Source organism: Theropithecus gelada, chromosome 3, assembly GCF_003255815.1.
Source record: "Theropithecus gelada isolate Dixy chromosome 3, Tgel_1.0, whole genome shotgun sequence".
NCBI lineage: Eukaryota > Metazoa > Chordata > Mammalia > Primates > Cercopithecidae > Theropithecus > Theropithecus gelada.
In genome coordinates, this window is record NC_037670.1 from 18,125,357 (window position 1) to 18,135,877 (window position 10,521).

Below are 10,521 nucleotides of genomic sequence, written 5' to 3' on the forward strand. Positions count from 1 at the left end.
TTTTTGAGACGGAGTCTCGCTCTGTAGCCCGGGCTGGAGTGCAGTGGCCGGAACTCAGCTCACTGCAAGCTCCGCCTCCCGGGTTCATGCCATTCTCCTGCCTCAGCCTCCCGAGTAGCTGGGACTACAGGCACCCGCCACCTCGCCCGGCTAGTTTTTTTGTATTTTTTAGTAGAGATGGGGTTTCACCGTGTTAGCCAGGATGGTCTCGATCTCCTGACCTCGTGATCCGCCCGTCTCGGCCTCCCAAAGTGCTGGGATTACAGGCTTGAGCCACCGCGCCCGGCCCAGACTGGTCTTGAACTCCTGGACTTCAGCGATCCTCCCTCCTCGGCCCCCAAAGCGCTGGGATTGAGAGCATGAGCCACACTGCGCCTGGCCAGGCTAGTCCATTTTGATTGACCTTCACTTCATGTCAATTTATTTTTTACTTTTCAATTTGTTTATTTTTACTAAATTTATTTTTATTTTTAATTATTTATAAATTTAATTTAATTATATATTAATATATTATATTTTAATTATATATTAATATAAAATAATTTAATATTTATATTTAAAGTTATTAAAAAATAAATTTAAATTTATTTTTACTATTCAATTTAGTCCTCAGAACAGTTCCTTAGAATTGGGTATTGCTCAGTTTACATGGGAAACATAGCATCCAGGTAACGGGCTGGGTCCCGTGCTGGTAATGGGAGCCCTGCTCATCTGACTGCTTGCACCCCCTGCTGTCTATGCTGGGCGCCGTGGGGTGCATTAGGGAAGAGACCTGAAGATGCAAGGCCTGTCCTCAAGGAGCCCATTGTTCTCACGGGGACACAAAGCTGACACATCAGGAACAAACTATGGAACTGGCTATGGTTGGGGGCCATGAAGGAAGGCTGCCAAGTCCGGGCCCAGCCAGGTAGCGGCCACACCTCTACCCTGCTCCCCAACACTGGGCACCAGCACTTGCCTGCCCAGGACCCACAGTGAAAACCCATCCATACAAAATGCACTTTGAAGAAGAGTAGCGGGTCCCAGGCAGAGCCAGGGCCACCTCTCAGAAAGGACCTCAAGTTTCTCGCCCAGCTGAGAGATGGACAGATGACTGCACAAGCCACTCGCAGCCCAAGGTGATAGACTAGGATATATTCAAGACTGTGCAACTGGCTTGAAGTCGTGTTTACTAACATATTCGAAGACCTATGGAGCATTCACAAGTCGTTCTTTTTACCCTCCAACTGGATGTGTTCACAGCCAGTCTACCTAGGAATGCTGTTGGCTGTGAAAACTCCAGAGATGAAAACTCCAGAGGCTGGTGTCTTTAGAGTTCCATCAGGGTGCCTTCAGCATCTGGGCCCAGCAACTCTCGAGGTGAAAGTGCTCATCCACCTTTTATAGTTCTTTTTTTTTGTGAGACAGTCTCACTCTGTCGCCCGGGCTGGAGTGCAATGGCGCGATCTCAAAGTACTCATCTTTGTTTTTTTTTGTTTTTTTTTTTTTGAGACGGAGTCTCGCTCTGTCGCCCGGGCTGGAGTGCAGTGGCCGGATCTCAGCTCACTGCAAGCTCTGCCTCCCGGGTTCCCGCCATTCTCCTGCCTCAGCCTCCCGAGTAGCTGGGACTACAGGCGCCCGCCACCTCGCCCGGCTAATTTTTTTTTTTATTTTTTAGTAGAGACGGGGTTTCACCGTGTTAGCCAGGATGGTCTCGATCTCCTGACCTCGTGATCCGCCCGTCTCGGCCTCCCAAAGTGCTGGGATTACAGGCTTGAGCCACCGCGCCCGGCCTCAAAGTACTCATCTTTATGTACTTTGGATGCCAGCGAATGTCTATTGTTTTAGCCACCTGGATCACTTTACCTATTAACTATTCCAATGTGAGTTTACTTCATGGGATTGTCCCTGTTTTTAAAGAACATTCTGGCCAGGCATGGTGGCTCACGCCTGTAATCCCAGCACTTTGGGAGGCCGAGGCAGGCGGATCACCTGAGGTCGGGAGTCTGAGACCAGCCTGACCAATGTGGAGAAACCCTGTCTGTATTAAAAATGCAAAATTAGCCAGGTGTGGTGGCGCATGCCTGTAATCCCAGCTACTCGGAGGCTGAGGCAGGAGAGTCACTTGAACCCAGAAGGCGGAGATTGCGGTGACCTGAGATTGCACCATTGCACTCTAGCCTGGGCAACAAGAGCAAAACTCTGTCTCAAAAAAAAAAAAAAAAGAAAAAATCTATGTGATTTAAAGATCAGCCTCCTCTTCCGCGGCCAGCCCAGTATTTGAGACTGCTATGGTTTGAATGCCGGTCCCCTCTGAAACTCATGTTGAAATTTAATTGCCGTCATACCAGTATTCAGATGTAGCACCTTTAAGAGGTGATTAGGCCACGAGGACTCTACCGTCAGGAATGGGTTAATGTTGTTATCTCGGGACTGGGTTTGTTATTAAAGTATTTTTTATAAAAGGACTAGTCTGTCCCCCTTTTGGCACGCTCTTGCCCTCTCTTTGCTGTTCCACCAGGGGACGACACAGCAAGAAGGCCCTTCAGTCTTGGACTTCCCAGTCTCCAGAACCATGAGCCAATACATTTCTGTTCATTATATAAATTACCTAGTCTGTGGTATTCTGTTATAGCAGCACAAAGCAGGGTAAGACAGAGACAAAGACTCAACTGTACAAAGGTGGAAGCTTCAAAAGAAGCCATTCATGTATGGGGTGGCGCTGTGGAAGGACCACAGTAGAGAATCCCTCACCAGTAAGGAACTGTGTTAATCAGGTAACTAATTAATTTTAAAAAAAATTTTAAGAGACAGGGTCTCACTCTATTGCCCAGGCTGGAACAGTGGTGCAATCATAGCTCACTAACGGTGACCTCCTGGGCTCAAGTGATCCTCCCACCTCAGCCTCCTGAATAGCTGGGAACACAGGCATGTGCCACCACACCTGACTAATTTATTTATTTATTTACTTATTATTATTATTATTATTTTTTGCAGAGACAATCTCCCTGTGTTGCCCAGGCTGGTCTTAAACTCCTGGGCTCAAGCAGTCCTCCCACTTCAGCCTCCCAAAATGCTGAGATGACAGGCGTGAGCCACTGCATCTGGCCCCAGATTTTCTTTTTAAAAAAAGCAACATGTGTATGATACTGTAGGGGAGGGAAATATCCACTTCCTCCTCTTAGGGTCCTGGCTGGGCCTGGGAACTAAGTTGAAATCAGATGGATTAACAGGAGAAATGTATACAAATTTAATGTCGCCTTCATGTGACACAGAACCCTCCTAAGGAAGCAAAGACCCAGAGAAGCGACGAAACCTGTGTGTTTTTGCAGGAGGTTGAACAAAGAGGCAGTTGTGGAAAAGTAAACCATGTGGGGAGGCTTAAGAACAACAGGAATTACTTTAATTACTTCAATGTCTGTACAGAATTCTGTCGGCTATGATGTGCTTCCCTGTAAAGGAATATTTCTTTGCCCGGTACGGGAAAGGCATCTTTCTTTTCTTTTCTTTTTTTTTTTTTAAAGACAGTCTCACTCTGTCACCCAGGCTTGAGTGCAGTGACGCAATCTCGGCTCACTGCAACCTCTGCTGCCCAGGTTCAAGCGATTCTCATGCCTCAGGAGAATCTCAGTAGCTGAGATTACAGGCACCTGCCACTGCGCTCGGCTAATTTTTGTATTTTTAGTAGACACAGGGTTTCACCATATTGGTCAGGCTGGTCTTGAACTCCTGACCTCATGATCCACCCACCTCGGTCTCCCAAAGTGCTGGGATTACAGGCGTGAGCCACTGCACCTGGCTGGGAAGGCATCTTTCACATGGGCATTTTTATCTCCTGTCTTTAGGAGGAAAAGGAGAGATTCAATGATGCTCTTGCCAGTGCCGTCTTTCAAGTGCCTGAGGTAGAAGTGATTCTCACGTCAAAGTCACAGAGTCAGCCACCCTTCGATCCCAATGGAAACGTCCTAAAAGCTGTTTACAGTGAACAGTTTCCCTTCCTCCCCTGACCCCAGACCCTAGTTCCCTGCTCACTTGAAATCATGATTACGAGTTTCCTGTCGCCATTCTAGAGACTTTTATACAAAGAGAGTTTTATCTATGAGAAAATATTTTACAGTGATCCTGTTCTTCATACCAATTAAACCAACTTCCCTGATCCACACCTGGCTTCTCTCACATCATAAAGATCTTACTGTTTGCCCCTCACTCCCCCAGCACTCCATAGCGGCTGCAGAGGACACTGGATGTGGCCGTGGCTCCATCAGTTCCCATGTGGCTTGTTCCCTGTCTCCTGCTGTAGCTGACATGCTGGCATGCGCATTGCCTAATACATGCAAACAGAAGCTTTCCAAAGAGAGAAGTCTCAAGAAATTCATGGTGAAATGTTTGGCAGTTGGTGTATATACAAAGCTCAGGCCTGCTGCTCCCTTCCTGTTGTACCCAGGAGTGGCCAGAAGCCTCCTCTCCAGGCCTCATGGGGGAAACACTGGCCTCATGAGAGACCTGGGTCCTGCGCATCAGGACCAAAGCGGCATGTGCGAGAACCCTGCGGGCCAAGAGATGACAGTGATTACAAACCCCAGCCCCAGCCTTGCAGCTGACCTTGCAGGTGACACCCTGCCCGGCTGTCCCAGTGCAGCTGAACATCAGGGGCCTCTGCTGGACAGAAGCTCCGAGTCCACACTCTAACCCCAGGGGCTGGGGCTGGTAGGTGACACGTTGCATTCTCATTCTGGATTCTGTTGCCTCTTTCTGATCAACAGGTGAAGCCTCAGCACGCAGAGAGGGGGCTAGGAGAGGCCCCTGCAGACATGCTGGGCCTCGTGGTACCTCAGCTGTCCAGAACCAAAGCACACGGTGCTGCTTTGCCCCAGCCATGGCCAGTGGTGAAAGGGACAGAGGGAATCACTGACGCCTGCAGGGATGCTCGGACCCCTCAGGAAGGCCGTCCAGGTGCCCACCTTCAGGGAGACCCACAGATGCCCCATGCTGGAGGGGCACAGTATGAGTGGCCGGATCCTTGCAGAGCCAGTGCTGGGCTTGGACCCTGCAGATGCAGGGGTTGCCCCAGGGAGGCTCTCCATGGACTCCGAGCCTGCCTCTGCCCTGGACTGTCTCCTGCTCTCTCCTCTCTGTCCCTGGAGTGGTGTGTGCTGGCTCTAGGTCAGTAGGAGGCGTCATTCAGAAATGGCTTTCAGCTTGCCCCCCGACCACATCTCTGTTTCAGGACCACTTCTACGAGAGGGGATGCTGCCATGGCTGCATCAGTTTCAGCCCTTTCCCTGCCCCGAGACGTCCCAGAGAGCGGCTGGGTGCTCACAGTTCCTGTTAGGCCATCAGAGGAAGATCAAAGATCAACCCTCCCCCATGGGCCCCTGCCTGCCAGGTGGGCTCCCTGCCTGTCTCCCGGCCCCCAAGAGCTCCACGGACTCTGCCAATAGCTGCTTTAAAGGAGAGAGGGAGTTTTCTGATCCTCTGGATATCCCTGGGGCTGGGGCTGTGGGCTGAGCCATGGGAGAGCCAGCCCAGTTCCCTGGGGGTTGGGGGCTGTGTCCCTCCATCCCTTAGTAAAAATACAGCAACTCCTAACTCAGAGTCAAGGGTCAATAGTCAGAAAACCTTGGTGCAGCCTGGGACAGGCGTAGAGGTCTCAGCAGAGCTGCCCAAGAGCAAGACCTAGGATCTAGCAGGGAACTATGCAGTCACCCCTGAGAGGCCGGGCTCTCTTCCTGAGCTCTGGGCCTAGGGTGGGGGTGGTTGTGGGTTCTGCACACGCTGTTCCCCTACGTGATGGGTCTATCCCACTTGGCTCCTCTCACTCGCTTCCCACCTGTGGAGAAGCCTGTCCAGGTATCACCGCCTCCAGGAAGCTGTCTCTGATTTCTCCAGTTGAACAGTGAGACTTGCTACACCTCACATGCTCGCTCTTGTCACTGGAATTATAACCACAGGTTTTCCTGTATCCTGGAGGACAAGGATGAGTGAGGGCTTTCCACTTGAGCCTCCCTGGTGGAGTCCAGCTCCTGACATACCTGGTGAAAGTTCTCAAAAAGAAGAACATGGAGGAGGAATGTGGATAACAACCCTGGCTGCCTGCATATTCTGAGCTAGGAAGATGTAATGGTGAGTGGCCTGCCTGTGTCACAGCTCTGACTCAAGCCCAGGCTCTGGGCTCTGGCCTGAGCCGGAGGACTAGGTCCAGAGTCACACAGCGCCAGGCCACATCCGCCTCACCTGGGACCCTGCGTGGGTTACAGTCTCGGGCCCCACCCAGACCTGCTGAGTGAGAGACCCCTATGGCAGGACTCAGCCACCTGTGGTTTCACAAACCTCCAGTGGGTTCCTAGGCATGAAGACCAGCGGTTAGAGGCTGAACTGGCAGGAGCCTGTCTCTAGCCCCTCCTCGCCCCAGCCTGGCCCTGCCTCAGAGGCGACACCCAGGACATGGCCATGACCCGTGGACTCCACTCAATCCCTCTTCTCCAGGAGCCATGCAAAGTGGCAGCCAGCCAGGCCTCCAGAAGGCAGTTGTCACCTGTGAGGCATTGCGGTGTCAGTCATGCGACTGCCAAGTGCCAGCACATGGCCCATGTCCAGTGCTCTGTAGCAGGGAGCCATCACCTGGCAAAGATTCCAGGCTCAAAGGCGCACCTGGAGGCCCTAGTGTCCGGGTGGCTCAACTTTGCCGGCACATCTGCCTCCTTCCAGATCTCCCATGCTCACCTCTGCGACAGGGAGGGAAGGCTCTGCCCGGCCCGGCCTTCCTTCCCTCAGCTCCGCCAGTGCAGGCTGGGCAGCCTGGGCTTTAGAGCTGGCTTCTGCCCACACTTTCTCCTTGAAAGAAGAACAACACTGAGGCTGCCAAACGCATCTCAGATGCGTTTTAAAATTCCTGGCCCCCTCTCTGTCCCATCATCTGCCTCGGGGACCTCCTCTCTCCTGGTTCTTTCCCCACACTCTGTCACTGCCACATTTTCACCTGGGCCTGGCTCTGTCTCCACCTGAAACTCCTGAAAATCTTGAAATGGATTTCTAGGTCCCTGGGGACTTGGGCAGCACATTCCTTTTCAGAATAAAGAGCGCCCACGGTCCCCCAGCACCTGCCCAAGCCACACTCCTAGCTCCCCTCCCTATCCCTGCAGCCCAAGGGTCCCTTCAGCCACCCCCAAGTCCCCACCTGGGCTCCTGCCTCGCCCCTGGCTGTCAGCACCTTCTCTACCCGGGCCCCTCTGCTCACAGAGGCCCCCTCGCTTCCCCTGGCATGGGGGGCCAGGCCATGACCCCGAAAGGCTAGCGGTGGTCTTGACCTCCCCTGAGCGCCCTCCCCTCCCTCTCTGTCCTCCCCTGAACCCGGCCCCGTCCTCTGCTGCTGGCCTCTGGGTCGCGCCCGCAGACTGAGCTGTGCGTGGGGGTCCTGGCGGCCTGGGCCGTCCCGCACCGAACGCAGACAGTCGGAGCCCAGCGGGGATGCGCGAGGTCCTTCTTGGGGCTCCTCAGACCCTTTCTCGAGTCACCTGAGGGCGCTGCTTCCCCGCGGCCGCCCCTGGTTTCTGCGGAGCCGGGGCCTCAGACTCCGCGCCCGGGAGACCCAGTGAGACCCCGGGGAGGCGCGGGCTCTGCTCCCGGGTACCAAACGCACCGGCTGCCCCTTAGGAGGGGCGGCGACCTCCACCCACGGCGCTGGCGCCCGCACGGCCGCTCCTTCGGCTCCCGCAGCATGGACGCCTTCCGAGGCCGCCCAGCCGGGTCCCACGCGTGGCCCCATCCACAGGCCAGGACTGCCTTCCCGGAGCTCGCGGCCCCCAGCCTGGAGGACCCGGCCCCAGACGCCCTCCCAGTCCTCCCCAGCCCACTCTCGCCCCGCAACCCCCGACGGGTCTGCGTGCGGGTCTCTGGCCCCGGCCTTTCCCGGGGAAGGAAAGCTCCCTTCGCGCGCCCCAGGGAGCGGCCAGGCTCGGAGCGTGGAAACCCTGCCCGCCTCGGGCCGCAGGTTTTAGGCAAGCTCTGGTCTTTCTGAGCCTCAGTTTCCCCGTCTCTACAATGGGGACGCCATGGGGTTTTTCTGAGGACCCACAGGAAAAGCTCCAGGAAGCGCCTACTCACAGCACTTGCTCAGTGGTGGCCCCGGAGCTAGCAGGGAGCAAATGCAACGGAATACGGCCGGGGTCGGGGTCGGGGTCGGGGTCAGGGTGGGGGAAGGATGACGGTGTCCGCGGCGGGGGAGGCTCCGAGCAGCTCCGGGCAGCGGGGGAGGGGAGGCGGCTTCCTCCTTGGAGACTCACCCTCGTGCCCTGGGGCACTTCAGGGAAGGAGGCGCCACGCTCCAGTGCACTGGGCTGGGACCTGCCGCAGCCTCTGCAGGCAGCGGGCTCCATCCCCCGGGCCACGGATTGGGAGACTGAAGCAGGCGCGAAGCCCACCGCCCAGCCTCTGCCACGCCTGAGACCCCGGCCACCTCCGGGCAGTTTTCCTGAAGCCCAGGGCCAGGAGAAGGTGAGCGGCTGCCCGTCGGGCGTCGGGGGTCGCTTGCACCGGGTGGACGCGGTGGCACTTGGGTGCGGTTGACTCCCAACCTCACCGTCCGACCAAGGGATCGCCCCGGCCGGTCGGGGACCTGGCGCGCCTAGGCCGGGAGGGGACAGCTGGTTTCGGGCGGCCTCTGCCCCAGGGATTGTAGACTTTGGCTTTGGTTCAGGGATGTCTGGGGTTAAAAATGATCGTTTGGGTTCCTGCAGTACTGTTCGCGGTCTGAGCATCTCCAGAACCCGCACATTCCCATAATGGATTTCCGAGAACGGTTACCGAGAACCGGGACGGCGAGGCCGGACCCCACCTGTGCACCTCTGTGCGTAGGGACGGCGGACGGCCCGGTTCCGCCTGTCCGTGCCCCAGGATGCTTTAGGAAGCTCAGATGCAAACTCTTTGGGGCTGTGGAGTTCCCGCATTGGGAAACTCTTGCGATAAAAATAATCGTGCTGTAATCCCCAGGGACCATTGAGAGGAAGTGGTGAGGGCGGGGGAGGGGCGGGAGGAAGCGGCTGGGGGCTGAGGTTGCCAAGTCTAGATTTCAGCAAGCGCTGTGCTGGGGTGGGTGGGAGACCGGCTGCGCCCAGCAAGGAGCCGCTTCCTGATAGCCCTGGCGGCATCACCACTGGGTCGGATTCCAGAGCCCGGGGGTCCTTTCAGCTTTCCGTTCCTTTTCCTTACACTTCGTCCCTCTCTCCAGCTAGAGAGAGGCAGGCTTCTGGGGTCTGGGTGCTTTTGTTTTGGAGCCATTTAACTTGATTTATAATAACATGCTTTTCTGATTATAAAATTAATGCATGGCTACCATAAGCAATTTGGCAAAGTCAGAAAACAAATTAACACGTTAAAATCTCCTGGATCCTGTCTTGTGGGGACTGCAGGGAAGCCCAGCCGGCCACCCCTTCCGGGGGCCTCTGTTCTCCCTGGGGACTTGCAGCCTTTCTGGGCTTGGCATTGCTGTGGCTAAAGTGTGAAAGGGTCAGGCAAGGCTGTCAGCCTTGCGTCCCCCACGTGTGACTGCATGGGGTCCCACCCAAATCCGCGTAATAGACCCACTCAGCCTCACTCCTGCTCTGCTGGCCCCAGGGAGGAAATGCTCATCATTGCATCCGCCCACCCCGCCCCTGCGGTGCCACATTCACCAGCCTCGCTGGGCATGTTCCCCCTCCCCGCCCCTGCGGTGCCACATTCACCAGCCTCGCTGGGCATGTTCTCCCTCCCCACCCCTGCGGTGCCACATTCACCAGCCTCGATGGGCATGTTCCCATACCCCGCTCTCTGCCCCTGCCACTTTCACCAGCCTCGCTGCCCGTATGCCTTCCCTCACTCAGCAACCTCTGGGCCCCGGTCCCCACTGCCACTCCATGTACCCAAGCTCTGCAGTCCCAACCCTTTGTCTGCTCATCCCTGGGAGGCAGACCTGTCGCCCCATTTTCAAATGGAAAAAGGTGCCTTTCAGGAACTGACCTGAGGCTGTGCAGCCCCCTGCCTAGCGGGTGCCTTGGGCTGCACCCCAGGCTTTCTGGGGCCCAGCCATGCAGGCCACTTGCCTGCCCAGCTCCTCTGTGTGTGAGAGGCCAGCTCGGTGGGGCCCAGCCATGCGGGCCACCTGCCTGCCCAGCTCCTGTGTGTGTGAGAGGCCAGCTCGGTGGGGCCCAGCCATGCGGGCCACCTGCCTGCCCAGCTCCTGTGTGTGTGAGAGGCCAGCTCGGTGGGGCCCAGCCATGCGGGCCACCTGCCTGCCCAGCTCCTGTGTGTGTGAGAGGCCAGCTCGGTGGGGCCCAGCCATGCGGGCCACCTGCCTGCCCAGCTCCTGTGTGTGTGAGAGGCCAGCTCGGTGGGGCCCAGCCATGCGGGCCACCTGCCTGCCCAGCTCCTGTGTGTGTGAGAGGCCAGCTCGGTGGGGCCCAGCCATGCGGGCCACCTGCCTGCCCAGCTCCTGTGTGTGTGAGAGGCCAGCTCGGTGGGGCCCAGCCATGCGGGCCACCTGCCTGCCCAGCTCCTGTGTGTGTGAGA

General features: G+C 56.4%; 1 protein-coding gene and 1 pseudogene across 1 annotated transcript in view; both read left to right on the forward strand.

Moving 5' to 3' along the window:
- Nucleotides 1-2,690: 2,690 nt before the first annotated feature.
- LOC112620775 lies at nucleotides 2,691-5,487 on the forward strand (annotated as a pseudogene).
- Nucleotides 5,488-8,256: 2,769 nt separating this feature from the next.
- The window catches only part of ITGB2 (integrin subunit beta 2), a 49,772-nt gene continuing 47,507 nt past the window's right edge, over nucleotides 8,257-10,521 (forward strand). Inside the window, exon 1 of the mRNA XM_025381260.1 lies at nucleotides 8,257-8,472. The gene's annotated coding sequence lies outside the window, so the exon portion shown is untranslated. The remainder of the gene's footprint in view (nucleotides 8,473-10,521) is intronic.